This window comes from Ambystoma mexicanum, chromosome 4p, assembly GCF_040938575.1.
Source record: "Ambystoma mexicanum isolate Mex_15411 chromosome 4p, UKY_AmexF1_1, whole genome shotgun sequence".
Classification (NCBI taxonomy): Eukaryota; Metazoa; Chordata; class Amphibia; order Caudata; family Ambystomatidae; genus Ambystoma; species Ambystoma mexicanum.
The window spans coordinates 708,117,766-708,133,707 of record NC_090927.1 but is presented as its reverse complement, the minus strand read 5'-3'; positions in this window follow the sequence as shown (position 1 = coordinate 708,133,707).

Here is a 15,942-nt window from a genome sequence, read left to right as displayed (position 1 = left end):
TGATGTGAACCTACTGACGGACAGTATATTTCGAGCGCGCGTTTTCCACATGAGGTAAGAACAATGAAAGAGAAGCTTGGTAGTCGCAAGACACGGACGATCATACGTCACTGAATCCTTTCCCCCTTCTGATTCAGTAGGCATTAGAACTACCGGCACACGTAGGGTGAGAACTCAGTGGGAAAGTGGATTATCCCGCGCGCAGCTAGTGACACCAGGATAAATCTTGAAAACTCCTAAATCGGTAAGGCGGGTGAAAGATATTATGCAGTGTTCTAATCTCATTAAGTGAGAATGATTAAACTTAGGGAAATGTATTTCCGTTTTTTTAGAATCACACGGCTGAAGGCCGAAGTCAGACAGCAAGAACAGCCACTTTGGTGACACAGAGAGGAATGCCTCTCGCAGAGGGCGGATGTAGTGTACAGATCGCCTAATATTTTGGCAAATGAAGCCATGTCTAGGTAAACTTTGATGAAGTTTGAATCACGAGTTACCCTGTGTTCGGAACACTCAATGACAATGGTTGAGGAAAGGATGTAAACTTTGGGAAATGTTGATATAACAATCATATCGGCTATAAGTGACATATATGAAAATACTCAGAGAAAGACTGAGATATGCGAAATACAAAGAGACCGCATGTTAAAGAAATGAGATGTGAGTGGTGTACAAAGATACCATTATGTAATATATCCTTTCACTGGTATTAGAAATTAGAGATGAAGTTGATACAGATCCAATGTATGAAATGTCATGTTTTAAGTTACATTACCATGTTTTTTAGAATGTTTATATGTTTTTATTTTCTTGTTTTTTAGAATTATTGGAACTATGGCTGGTAGCATGTAATGTTACACGTGATACACTGGAAAATACAAGTGCCCTGAAGACAGAACCAGCAGAATATGTATTGGGGATGATTCCGTATATATATTTCTGTAGCAATATAGATTTATGCTGGTCCTAGAAACACATGAACACAGTGTTGGCACACTCTCCTTGCCCATGTAAAATTAGGAAGGGCATAAATAATATCACTGAGGGTTAACACACAGACCCCCTAGTGGGGTACAGAAAGGGTTTTTTGGTATATGAATTCCTAGTCCAGATAGACAAGTCATATATAAACAGAGGAATGAATTCCAAACGGTGTTGTTGTATAATTGTTTTTAGTACAATAATGTTGAGTACAATGTGTTGTTGAAAAATTTAAATATGTATATTTTTTGATAAACTACATGGTTATTTGCCCTTCTTTTAAGTAGGGGGTTATCATGACCTGATGCATTGGTATCTGTGAACACTCGCTCTTAGTGAGAAGGATAGGAAGCTGGTTTGTGGGAATTCGTTGTTACGATATTTAATTGTCCTCACCCACCCAGCCCCTAAAAAGAGGACTATCTGTAGCTCATAAGGACGGATGAAATAGCCAAACTACAACATGATAGAATTCTACAAATCGAACAAATTAGGTATAACTCCAAATTATTTAATTTGGAATTGCTTGAATCTGTGAGTATTTCTCCGCCGATTACCACGGCTGACTCCGCTCCTGATAGTCCGTCTGTTCTCACAAACTTATTGGACTTGGCTGACTCACACGAGATCTCCCAAGATGTTGAGGGGCCTAATCCTTCTCGTAAAATGAAAAAAGCCTATCAGAGAGCGGTAAAACGCAAAAATAAGGCAAAACAGAATAAGAACTCCTTAGCTACCAACAGGAATGCAGCCTCCTCCTTCCAAAAGTCGGCCTCAAATTGTTTCAAAAAAATGCTTTCGTGAACACTTCGCATATCGGAAATGAAGATCTTCAGCTGAACTCTAGTCAATTAACTGAAGAGAGTCAAATTGCACTGCAACTGAAATCTTCCAAAAAAATGCAAAAGGCAAGAAGAAAGGCTCTTGTACTTCCCTTCTTTCACCAATTTTCGGAAAATACTTTTGAAGATCAAGGTGCATTGCGTGCGTCCTTTTGTGATGTAGGCGCTCTACCACCTGCTGCCACGCGTCAGGCAAATTTGAATACGTTCTTTCTTCCCATGGCGACCAAAAAACCATTTGCCACGCAGGCATAAGTAATCTTAAGAAAGTTGTTGTTGCTTCTGATGCTTTGAACTCGACTTTAGCTCAAGCAATAATTCATCAATCTTTGCCTGGCTCCGCACTGTTATATGTGCAGGGGTCTCCCATGCAGAACCGCGAAATGCGTGCTTCTACGTCTGACTTATCTGAACATAGGCCTAATTTGCCTAGACTGGAGCCCGAAGTACCTCTTGCTCAGGCTGGGACCATAGTAACTTCCTCAAGTTCTGGCTCAATGCTGGCGACAGTAACCCAGGAGGAAAGACAGGATGTCCTTATGCAGCCTGCTGCAATTCGCTCGTCGGCATCTCCTTCAATAATAATTAACAGCAGTCTCGCTTCCTTTAATGACATCCCTGAGGAAACTCAAACCTTAATTGGATGGTCGAGTAATCCCCAAATTAATGGTATGGCATCCATCAATCGCACTTTCCTGATGTCCACTCTTTACACAATTCCGTCCTTGCGTAATTTAATCTCACAAGATGTGGATTGGATAAAGTTGCCTTTGATCAACAACAATCGGATGCTCTGCAAAGTATTATCGCCCATTATTGCGAAACTTATTTGGGAGCATAAAACCGACTTGTTGTTTCTGGGACTGGAATTACAAGCTTTCCCCTCCATTGAAAAGGCCGTGCAATTTTTGGAATTTATACCCCCTGCGTTGATCAAACAAAATAATATCACAAAGTATGCCTTAACTGATCCATCAGAGAATGTAAAAATTTTAGCACAACTCGCTTCTCTAACTTCAGCTTTGAACGGTTTAATGGGGGTACTGCCGGCTGAATTAAACTCTCCTGTTCAGGCAGCTGCTCTAGTCTCTATCCCTCCTACAAAGTCATAATGTAAAAACCTCATCATCCAATCTCTGTTGTGGCTTTAATAATCTTTTAACATGGTTCTCAAAGATTGACATAGCAAGCCTACCATCGATTTTCTTTTTACAAGAGACCATGTGTGTCCATAACTTTCAATTTGATGGCTTTACTGCCATTCACAATGCAGCTTCACAACCTTTAGTTGGTCGCCCAATAGATGGAATTAGTATTTTACTTAATGATCTTAGATTTGTAATAAATCACAGTGTTTCAACTCAACTGTTTCTATTGTTAGATGTCACCATAAACATTGTTGAGCCAAGGAGAGTAGTGTTGATATCACTCTATTGGAATTCTCATACTCTGCCTATTGTCGCTGCCATGAACTTATTAAACGATTCTATAATGGACACTCTATATACACAACCACCGGCAGAGCTAATGATTGGTGGTGATTTCAATGCATACTTATATGCATCCCCTAATGCTGCCCTACCTACTGAATCCTCCTACTATTTTAAAACTGCTTATGCAAATTGCCTAAGATGGAGTAATTTCTTTTCCAATTGGGATCTATGTATAAGCAAAACACCTTGTTCAAAGTCTCCTTTCACTTGGCATAGGGGGAATGCTTTTTCGACCATTGATTACATAATTACCTCAAAATACCTCTCTGGTCTTTTATCTATGATTAAGCCTTGTTTTCCTCCATTTGGAGATCATGCCATCTTAGAGGGCACTCTGCTGATACGTCCCGAATCCTTTGATAGGGTCCAAGTGCTAGCCTTGGCCCACTCTGACAGACTGTTTCTTTCTATTTGTTGGAATATGCATACTTGTCGACGTCTGAAATTTTTAGTCAATCGAGACTGGTGGCCTGATTCCTGTACGGCTGAGAAACACTCTCAGGTCATTCTTTCTTGGAACATCCACATGATACAACGCCATTTTATGGCTTTAGCTGACTCCTCGCTGAGCCAGCATAAGCCTTCTCAACCGTCCAATATCTTAGCAACTATCCTTGCTAAATTAAAAAAAGAAAAAAATTCTGAATTACGTATGGGGAGGAAGAACTTTGGTATTATGAATTGGAACAGTTGGATGATAGCCAAAAAGGCGATTCAAAGAAAATATAAAAACAAGTTAAATGCGGCTCGTTCAGCGTTTCATCTTATTGGCAATCAGAGCATAGTCCGCTTAATTTGTACGCGCAACATTCGTGATATTTGGAAAATTCTGAGGGGGTCTAATAATTCTTTGCAGCCTCTTTTGGAATCTGCAATAGATGGTACCTCCTGGCTTAGATTCTTTGAACAAAAATACCTACTTCCGGAGAGATTTAATCAAGTGAACATTTCTGACCTAGTGGCACATATTCCAGAGACTTGTCCTTGGGTTGTAGAAGATATTCTTGTCGCAATAACAAAGTTAAAATCTTCAAAATGTGCAGGCCCTGATGGACTACCACCGTGCGTTATAAAAGATGACCCGGTATTTTGGGCGAATGTATTTTTGAAGATTTTTAATTCGATTTTCAAAACTAAATCGCTTCTCCCTTCTTGGGTTAGTTCGATTATCATTCCTCTTCATAAAAAAGGCCCCTTGAACGATCCTTATAATTTTAGGCCAATTGCCCTTATTGATGTTACTGCCAAGATCTTCGCTCTTCTTTTACTTAAAGAGGTGGAGAAACATATCAAAGCGAGGAACATTCTCAACAAAGTCCAGACAGGCTTTAGAAAAAACATGGGGACGCAACTGAATGCTACCATACTAGCACACTTAATTGCCGAAGCCCATAATCCAGTACATGGACCGATCTTCATTGCCTCACTGGACCTATCTTCTGCATTTGACTGTGTAATCCGTAGTAGACTCTGAGATAAAATGTCAAAACTCAATTTTTCCCCTGGTTTGGTGGCACTGATTGCGCTTTTACATCACAACACGACTTTCAGAGTACGCATTAACAACAAAGGCCTCTTGACACAAGCTATTCCGACAGCAACTGGTGTCAAACAGGGCTGCAATCTTGCAGCAGTTCTGTTTAATTTATACCTCTCTGACATTGAAGGTATTTGGGATCCCTCTAAATCTAATGTAGTTAAGCTGGGTAAGCTTCACCTGTCTTGGCTTGCATATGCTGACGATGTGCTGTTATTTGACAGCACTCACTCGGGTCTTCAAAATAAATTAGAAGTATTCAATTCATTTTGTAGAGGAAACAACCTTACCATAAATTCTTCCAAATCAAACATTCTTGTACTTTCTTCCAAAAAAAAGTCTAAGTTTCGTTGGCATTTAGATTCCAAATAACTTCAAATTGTCTCTCAGACAACTTATCTAGGGTATAATCTTGCAAATAACTCTTCTGCAGTCTTTTGGCAACAAGCCATTGCTGAAAAGGTTTTTCCTTTGCAAAATCAAATGAGAATCATTTTCCGTAAATATTGTAAATTCTCCCTAGTTCCTCTGCTAGAATTCTATTCCAAAAAGGTAGAAGCCATCATCTTATATGGACCTGATTTAATTCTATTAGATCTATCAATATTTTTAAATAAATTACAAGCGAAGTTGTGGAAAGTAACTCTATGCCTTCCGGCATATCTTCCTAATGCGATTTTACGCCATGAACTAGGTTTAAACTCTTTGGCTTCGCGCCACAACTGGCGACTCCTGAAAACCTACCTCAATATGAGTTTCTCTGTGGAAAACTCAAATGAAGACTTCCTCACTATGTTGAGAGAATCCCATCCTAGGTCTATTGCAGGTTTTCAGCAGCGCATACAGATTATTTTATCTAACATCAATATTCCTGGAGAAGATTTACAAAACAAACTCAGGCGCTTATTTTTGAACGATTGGGCGGCCACTTGTCTACAAATATCGCAATATCCCTCCTTTGCGGAATACGCGACATATACACATGCTCAGGTACCCCGCTTGCAATACCTTATGCTCTCCACTAGCGCTGAAACTCGCGCATTATATATGCGTTTTCGTTTAGACTTGCTACATACTAAAATGAGAATCAAACATTGGTTTAATAAGGGCATCAATTCAGACAATACCATTTGTAGATTCTGTAAAATGCCAGAATTCAATGAAACTTTAAAACACCTTTTTCTCATATGTCCAACTTTTGAAGCTGAGAGACTAAAAATTATTACTTCATTTAATTCCACCAACACTTTAAATGCAAGAGAATTAATTTGGACTCGTTGTATGTGGGGATCTTGTAATGCGATAATTTTGGCAACTGTCCGATTAGTGAAAATCATTGATGAAGCAATCACTCGGCAGGTGGAGAGCTAGTGAACATGTGAAGCGTTGTGGTTTTACTCTTTTTTCTCTCCAAGGTTTTGTTTCATTTTATAAGTAAAACATGTTAATTGGTATGGTAGAAATGTGTTATTTCTGAACAGATTTGCAGTCCTATGCGCGTTACGCGTTGCTTCTTGTTCATTTGGTAATTGTTTTTCCTGTTTGAGGAACTTTTATGAATTTACAAGTTAAACCTTTATTATATTTGTATATACGATTGATATGCTGGATACGCTTTGTCTTTTTTTAATCACAAGTGGAGGAAAAACACAAAAACATCCTAGGATGAATGTAAAAAGTATTTTATAACCTTGTAAATATTTGTTTTTCTGCATGTAAAGATGTCAAACGATGTATGTTGTAAAGAAGAGAAAAAGAATTTTGTAAAGATGCGTATGCGTCAAAAACAAAATCGTTTAATAAACTTAAAAAAAAAAAAAAGACTTTGTGAATGGCAGTGGGTATGGGTGGTGGAGGCAGTGGTATGTTTGTGAATGCTGCTAATTGTGACACATTTTCGTGAAGGGGTATTTTATGGTGTGGGGGAGTTGGGTAGAAGTGCTGCTACATATGGTACGTTTGTGCATAATGTTAGGTGCCCCCATGGTCGCATGCATGGATCCATAGTATTGTGGTGGGTGTTGAAAGGGCTGCACTGATGCCCAGGTTTGTGCCGAAGAGTGAACAAGATGATGGAGCATATGAAGGCACGTAAGTAGAAAGTCTGTTCTAGGCCTTTAAACGCACCTTAATGTCTCTCTTTTGCCTTGCAGGTGGCGGAGTGCGGTGCGAGCTGACTTTGGAGCGTACGTCGCACAGGTAAGCCGTTCAGAAACAGAACGTTACTAACCAATGTTCTTTTGTCTTTGCAGGGCTCGATGGCGGAGAAAGAATGCGGCAAATACCTTAAACACTCCGGTGGATCGGGTAAGTTGAAGCGCTGACCTTGACTTTGCTAATCTGTGTTTTTGTTGTTTTGCAGATGCTGCTGAAGACTGAAGATTGGATTATCATCAGGTAAATCTGGAGATTTCGCGTTCACAGGAGCCGGAATGGAAGATTCCCTGGAGCTGACACGGTGAGCGTCCTGCTGCTGATGCAGAATAATGCGAAGCACGTTGCACCAATCGGGTGTGGTTTAAATAGTGCACAGGAGTGCTTAGGCGTCTTCTTCCACAGCCTCGCCCAGGTAAGAAAAAGAGTTCCAGTTTCCAGAAGAGTTCCAGTCCTAGGGAGTGGTGCCAGCCCCACCCAGAGGAAAAGTAGTTCCTGCCAGAAGAGGATGAAGACATCATCTTGTCGGTAAGGAAGCAGCATGGTCTGCTGCAGGTAGGTCCACCCAAGCACTTCTGTATTTGCTATGAGCCCGGCACTTCTTGTGCCAGGACCAGTCCCCACAATGAGCCTGGCACCACCGGTGCCAGGACAAGGCCCAAAAGGTCCCTAAAGGGACTTGCTGGCGTCTGCAATGAATGTTGTGAGCCTGCTTCCAAGGGCGTTGGGCTGCTCCTGACTCCTTGGAAGCAGTGGTCATGACAGCACCCCCCCTCAAGGCCCCTCCCAAGTTCGTCTTCTCCGGGGGTCTTGGTTTGTCGGGAAAAGTTCGATGAAACTTCTTGACCAGACGGGGTGCATGCACATGTTCCGATGGTTCCCAAGACCGTTCCTGGGGGCCATAACCTTTCCAGTCAATCAGATAGTATAGCTTTGATTTGGAAATCTTGGAGTCTAGGATGTTCTGAATTTCGAACTCCAGTTCTCCATCCACTAGGATAGGGTCTGGAGATTTTGTCAAACGGGTTCCAGGTTGCATGGGTTTTAGTAAGGAAACGTGGAAGACGGGATGAACTTTCATATGAGTAGGTAGGCCCAATTTAACTGCCACTGGATTTATTATGGCAGTGATTGGGTAAGGTCCCAGGTATCGTGGATTGAAAGTACGTGGTCCTTTTACGGGTAAATGTTTGGTGGACAGCCAGACTTGATCTCCCACTTGATATTGGGGAGCTTCCTTTCGATGTTGGCCTGCACCCTTCTTGTAATGTTCCTTGGCTTGCTGAAGATGAGAAGTGGCTTCCTTAAAGGCTTGAGTGATTGTAGAGTGCAGGTGATCTACAGCAGGTGTTCCAAGAGTCTGAGGTGGATCGAGATTTGAGGTGCAAGGGTGGATTCCAAACAAGAGGAAAAAAGGGGTTTTTCCAGTTCCAGAATGGACTGAATTATTATAAGCGTACTCCACAATCCAGAGGATTTCTTTCCAAGTGCCTTCTGCTTGCTGCAACATGCAGCGTAGATATTGTTCCAGAGTTTGGTTGGTCCTCTCAGTCTGCCCGTCGGTCTGGGGATGATGGCTGGTTGAAAGCCTTACGTCAATTTGGGCTAAGCGACAGCAACTCCGCCAGAAGTGGGAAATAAACTGACTTCCTCTATCCGAGATTAGAACTGAAGGAAAGCCGTGCAACCGAACGATGTTCTCGAGGAATTCCCGGGCTAGAATTGAAGCTGTGGGTAACCCCTTCAATGGAATAAAATGAGCCATTTTAGAAAATAGGTCCACAATTATTAAGATCGTATTATATCCGGAGCATGGTGGTAAATCCGTGGTGAAATCCATGGAGAGAGTATGCCACGGGTGAGGAGGAATGTCTATTAGATGTAAGAGGCCTGATGGTTTCTCCTTCTGACTTTTGTTTTGAGCGCACACACCACAGGAGATTACAAAATCTTTAATGTGCTTCCTCCAAGATGGCCACCAGAAATGTCTTTTTACTTTTTCAGACGTTTTAGCAATGCCGGGATGCCCTTCCATTAAGGAGTCATGGTAACATGAGATGACCTGTGATTGTAAATCCGTACATGGCAGATATAATCTACCTTGAAAGTATGGTAAGTCTTTTTCCGTTGTAAAATCTTTCCCCTTGAGTTTCCAATCTTTTATTTCTGCTGGAGTTATAAGTTTTTTAACTTTCGCTTCAATATCTTCAAGGGATTGTGTGTTAATTAAACCCAGGATTCTTTGTTCCGAAATTATTGGTACGGGTTCAGGACTAGTCGTGAGTTCATCTACTCCCACTCGGGAGAGGGCATCTGCTTTTCCATTCTTGTTACCTGGTCGGTAAGTAATTACAAAGTCGAATTCGGCGGAAAATAAAGCCCAACGGAGTTGTCTAGAGGATTGAGCTTTGGCTGATTTCAAGTATTGTAAATTGCGATGATCCGTAATGACGGTGACTGTGTGTCGGGCTCCCAGGAGATAGTGCCGTCAGGCCTTAAAGGCGGACTTAATAGCTAAAGGTTCTTTATCGGTAATGGTATAGTTGATTTCGGGAGCCGAAAATTTGCGGGACCAAAAGGCCACAGGGTGCAACTGGTTTGTTTCTGGGTCCCTCTGCGAAAGCACTGCTCCCATCGCGAGACTGGAGGCATCGGTCGCAACAATATAGGGAAGTTCCGGGCGGGGATGTTTTAAAACCGGAGCTGAGATGAATTTAGTTTTCAGTTCTTGAAAGGCTTGTTCGGCCTCCGTAGACCATTCGAAACGTTTGTTTTTTCTGAGAAGGGCTGTAATGGGTTGAACTATTCGAGAGAAGTCTGGAATAAACCTATGATAAAAGTTGGCGAAGCCCAACATGCTTTGGACTCCTTTTACTGAGGTTGGTGAGGGCCACTTAAGAATAGCGTCCACTTTTCTTGAGTCCATGTGAACTCCGTTAGGTGACAAAATGAATCCCAAAAATTCGACCTCAGTAACGTGAAAAACGCATTTCTCCAGCTTGGCAAAATGTCTGTGTTGACGGAGCCTCTCCAGTACCGCTGTGACGTGTTTTCGATGATCAGCCTCAGAAGCTGAGTAGACCAGAATATCATCAATATAGACAGCTACACACACATCAATGAGTTCTCTGAGGACGTCATTCATAAAGTACTGAAAAGCGGCCGGTGCATTGCATAATCCAAAGGGCATTACTTGATACTTGAATAATCCATACTTAGTACGAAAGGCCGTCTTCCATTCATCGCCCTCTTTTATTCGTACCAAATGGTAAGCTCCTCTGAGGTCCAACTTAGTATAAATACAGGCAGTTTTAACTTGGTCTAGTAGTTCTGGGATCAATGGTAACGGATATCTGTTCTTGATTGTTATCTGATTCAGGGCACGGTAATCTATACATGTTCTCAGTTCTTCCTCTTTTTTTGGAACGAAGAACAGAGCTGAAGAGGCTGGGGACATCTGAAGGACGGATAAATCCATTAGACAGGTATTCGTCCAAATATTGCCTTAGGTGAAGATTTTCTGGTTCGGTAAGGGCATAAATTCGACTGCACGGAGGAGTGGATCCTAGAATCAGGTCTATCTGACAGTCGTTTGACCTGTGAGGAGGCAGGGTGTTAGCTTGATCTTTCCGAAAGCCATCATGATATTCCCGGTATTCAGGAGGCAATTGTGGAGTCTCAGAGGAGGTTGCTGCCAGCTTGTTGGGAGGCTGAGGATAACATGTGGGAGCGCATTCTGGAAACCGAATTGTCTTTGCTCGCCAGTCGATTTGAGGATTGTGCTTCTCCAACCAAGGGATTCCCAGAATAACTTGAAACTGCGGGGCCTTGATCACGTCAAACACGATCTTCTCTTGATGTCCATCTTGGCCTACCAACGTCACTTCCAAGGTGGTGTGAGTTACTGGTCCGGAAGCTATTTCCGTACCGTCCACGGTGGTAATGACGTCTCTCACCGTCTTAGGACAAAGAGGTAGATTCATCCTGGCGGCCATTTCACAATCCACGTAATTGCCGATCGCGCCACTATCAATGTATGCTTTTATGGCATGCATACGATTAGGCTGCTCTGGACTCACGAGGACCATAGGCATGACGAAATGCGAGGTCAAAGAACTGGTTTTAACGCTCGGCAAGCGGACCTCTACACTTGTCGGGCGAGGTCGTTTTCCGACTCAGAACCTTCGGCACCTTTATCGGATGCTCCTACCATCATCTTCTTTGGTTTCACCGGGCAATCTCGAAGAAAGTGTCCTGAATTTCCGCAATAGAGGCATAATTGCAATTGTCTTCTCCTTTCCCGTTCCTTTTGGGTTAGGGGTCCTTTCACGACCCCAATTTGCATGGGTTCCACGGAATCATTTCCTTTAGCGGAGCTCTGTGGTCTTGAAAAAACACGAGATTCAAATCTGGAACGATCGGCCTTCCGATTCTGTAGCCTGTGATCTAATTGAACCACCAGATCGATATATTCAGAACAGTCTTGTGGCAGATTTACCACCTGGGCCAGAACGTCTTTAAGTTCCCCTCGCAGGCCTCTGTAGAAAAGCGTGATTCTCTTATCTTCCGGCCATCCGGTTTCCACCACTAGTCTGTTAAATGACGCAATGTAAGCCAAGAGGTCTTGATTACCGTGTCGTAGTGAAAGAAGTTCATTATCCAAGGCCTGACCCTGGGAGTGTTGTGCGAACAATCTCTCCATACTAGCTTGAAAGTCTTGGAAGTTATGAAGAACAGGGTCATCCTGAGTCACTAAAGGTATAGACCAATCTGCGGCACTGCCACTAAGATATGAGAGCACGAAGGCCACCTTGGCCTGGTCCGTTGGGAATGCGGCGGGTCTACACAAAAAGTGCAAGCGACACTGATTGAAGAATACAGCGAATCTCTTCGGATCACCAGAAAAACGCTCGGGCGGGGCCAAAGGTACATTTCCTGGTAGATTAATCTGCACCGGATTAGTGGAAGTCGTTGGAGCATGGCTCCCTCCCGAGGCGGGCAGAGGAGTTTGTCCCGCTTGGGCTTGTAACAACTGTCTGGCAAGATCATCAGTTCGCTCCTTAGAAACAACTAACTCTCTCCTTAAGGCATTTGTTTCCTGGCGTGCTGCGTGTACTTCTGCCCTCAACTCCCCAAGCAACTGGGCCAATTGGTCTGTGTCTGAGGTTTCCATTGCGCCTGGGCGGGAAATATGCGATAAGGCTTCTCGTTCTGTAACGCTCACCTGGTTCCCTCGGAGGCGCGGGTCTTGGCTGGGCGGTGAAGCCGTCTTCAATGTTAGGCGTAGGGTTCGTTTGGCTCCCTGGTTTGGCCCCCTTCTCACCGAAAGCTTGACTTGGAGGGTGAGATGTCTACAAGTAGAAAAATCAGGGGATTAGTAGCTGGAAGGTTGGATGAAGTCTCTACCCCCACACTCTCTCCTCCCGTGGTACTCGGTTGCTAACTGTGCTCACCTTAAATAGGTGAATGCCGGGCTCTCCATCCTGCGTCTTGTGCAGGGGCTCTGGGTCCAGTTACTTCACTGGATTTGGGATCAGCCTCTTGATTGCAGAGGGTAAGTAGAGAGCGATGCCGCCGTTAATTGCACAAGCGTATTTTGCATATATCAAAGTCCTTAATGTTCTCTTTCAACGTCCCTTTTCTGCAGGGTTCACTGAAGAAATGATGGCGAAAGAATGCCAAAGTTCGTGGAGGCACGTAAGTAGAATGAATGCCACAGTACTTTAATGCGCACCTTAATGTCTTTTCCTTTCAGATGGAGAATGATGAAGGCGCCGGAGATGATGCCCAGGTTTGTGCCGAAGAGTGAACAAGATGATGGAGCATATGAAGGCACGTAAGTAGAAAGTCTGTTCTAGGCCTTTAAACGCACCTTAATGTCTCTCTTTTGCCTTGCAGGTGGCGGAGTGCGGTGCGAGCTGACTTTGGAGCGTACGTCGCACAGGTAAGCCGTTCAGAAACAGAACGTTACTAACCAATGTTCTTTTTTCTTTGCAGAGCTCGATGGCGGAGAAAGAATGCGGCAAATACCTTAAACACTCCGGTGGATCGGGTAAGTTGAAGCGCTGACCTTGACTTTGCTAATCTGTGTTTTTGTTGTTTTGCAGATGCTGCTGAAGACTGAAGATTGGATTCTCATCAGGTAAATCTGGAGATTTCGCGTTCACAGGAGCCGGAATGGAAGATTCCCTGGAGCTGACACAGTGAGCGTCCTGCTGCTGATGCAGAATAACGCGAAGCACGTTGCACCAATCGGGTGTGGTTTAAATAGTGCACAGGAGTGCTTAGGCCTCTTCTTCCACAGCCTCGCCCAGGTAAGAAAAAGAGTTCCAGTTTCCAGAAGAGTTCCAGTCCTAGGGAGTGGTGCCAGCCCCACCCAGAGGAAAAGTAGTTCCTGCCAGAAGAGGATGAAGACATCATCTTGTCGGTAAGGAAGCAGCATGGTCTGCTGCAGGTAGGTCCACCCAAGCACTTCTGTATTTGCTATGAGCCCGGCGCTTCTTGTGCCGGGACCAGTCCCCACAATGAGCCTGGCACCACCGGTGCCAGGACAAGGCCCAAAAGGGACTTGCTGGTGTCTGCAATGAATGTTGTGAGCCTGCTTCCAAGGGCGTTGGGCTGCTCCTGACTCCTTGGAAGCAGTGGTCATGACACACAGTGCTTATTGTCAGTGATACCTTTGTGCTCCATCTGCACAGGTGTTGTGTGCAAAGACGCGTTGCTGGTAATTTCGGGTTGGAAGGAGTGTACGCTTTCTGGGGCTGTCAGGGGGACTGCAGTTTCGGCAAGATGGTTCGCTTTTGCAGATATGTGGCGTCCGTCACGAACGTTGACTTTGTCTTGGTGCACTATGGAAATTTACATTTGGGTTACATGTCATGTGGACGTTTAATCCGTCACCTGAATAGGTTGCTGAACGCAGTGATTCAGATTTTTCCTACTGCCAAGGTTGTTTTCTCATGCATAACACCAAGAGGAGTATGGGTCCATGATGGTGTAATTTGTCCCCCGCCAGAGGTCGAAAGGTGTGTTATAAACAAAATTATGCGTGAATTTATGCAAACTTCTGGCATGTTCTCCACCCACTATGAGATCGCAAAATATGCAGTGGTTCCGTAGAATTGGCATTTATTTGAGCGCCATTGGCAATGCGTTTTCTTTTACACTGGGCAAGAAGCATTGACCAGAATGTGGTAAAAATGTGAGAAGAGGCAAACAAACTCATATACAGAGAAAGAACAAAAAAAGTTGCTTGCACGCATGTTTTAAAAAAAAAAAAAACCTTTATTCATCTACGATAGAAGAACCAATACCCTACCCAGCTTGATATTCCTCACCCCGCTACCCTATGGCCCCCCCACACCCGCCTCACTATCATGAAAAGGTAGCAGATTCCACAGTTCTTTTGGGATTACACATGCCACATCCTGGGTGCACATGCGGATGTAGAAATCGTGCATACTTTAACTGAACTTTGTAGTGGACGTGCTTTGTAATGGCACGACACTTGTACTGTAAATGTGTAACGGTATATTTGAAGTGTTGTACAGGAGGGACAGTGTTGGATGATGGCGGCTTTGATGCGATTGGTGGATGCGTGTGTGCCTATTTAGGCGTAACCCAATGAGATAGTGCTGCAGAGAAGATAGTGCAAAGGGAAGGACAGCGGCCCTCATGGTACTTTGGAAGGTGCACGTGGCAGAATGTGCCCTTCGCATCATGTTGCCCAATTGACATGGTACTGTGGGGATTAGCCAATCAGGTACTGTGGGTGTGGTTAACAGGAAGGGGCAGTGATACTGCTGTACATCTGCATACTGAGGGTGGCTGACATGGTGAAACGCATTGTGTTGACTGTAGGTGATCCCTTTTTCATAGATCTGCTCAACTATGCCCTGGAAAGACAGTTTGACAGCAATTTTGGTTTGGAAGAAGTGGACGCATTGTGGAACGGTGTGTATGAGTGCAATTAAGCCGATATGCATGTACTTTGCGAAGACCTAGCCACATTTCCAGCAGTAGATGTTATCGTCATCCACTACGGCGGCATGCACATGGGTTACCAGGCTTGCTTACATTTGTTCCATAGACTGAGGAGATTGCTGGATGTCGTGAAGACGCTATTTCCCACTGCCAAAGTGCTTTTCTCATCCATAATACCACGAAGAGTATGGGCCACTGCTCATGGATGTTGTTCCGAACCAGACACAGGAACGTGTCTCATCAACAGAAGCATGTATACTTTTTTTGTCTGCTCGTGCAATGTTCTTCTGCAACAATTACGTCACTTCTTGTGGAATTGCTGAGTTTTTCCAAGAAAATTACATTTTGTTGTCACCGATTGGCAATGCAGTTTTGTTTGCCCATCTACACGATGCAGTGAAGAGTTTACTGTACTAATGTGAGCACAAGAAAACACAAAAGCAAATGTAGAAGCATCTAAAAATAAAGCCTCTTCTAAGAGCCGGCACTTACCACACTATCCCCCTGCCCTGGTTGCAAGTTATTCCCCCACACCCACTTACAGCAAGAAAGCCACATCCGGGGATTTTGCGGGTGGCGGTAATGGAAATGGCACTGTGGGATTGTCCAATCAGGTGCTTAGGGTGTGCAGCAATAGGAAGAAGGACTCCTGCTTCACTCGGGCCCGCCCCTCGCGGTGCTTGGGGAAAGGCACGTGCCACATTCTGCGCTTCTCACCATGCTGGCCAATGGAAATGGGTCTATGGCCTTTGGCCAATCAGGTGCTCAGGGTGTACATCAAAGGAAAGAGCAACAATAGGGAGAAGGACTCCTCCTGCTTCAATGGGGTGCAGCCGTCGCGCTAATTGGGGAATGGCATATGCCACATGCTGCGCTTCTCACCATGGTGGCCAATGGAAATGGGAATATGGCCTTTGGCCAATCAGGTGCTCAGGGTGTACGTCACAGGAAA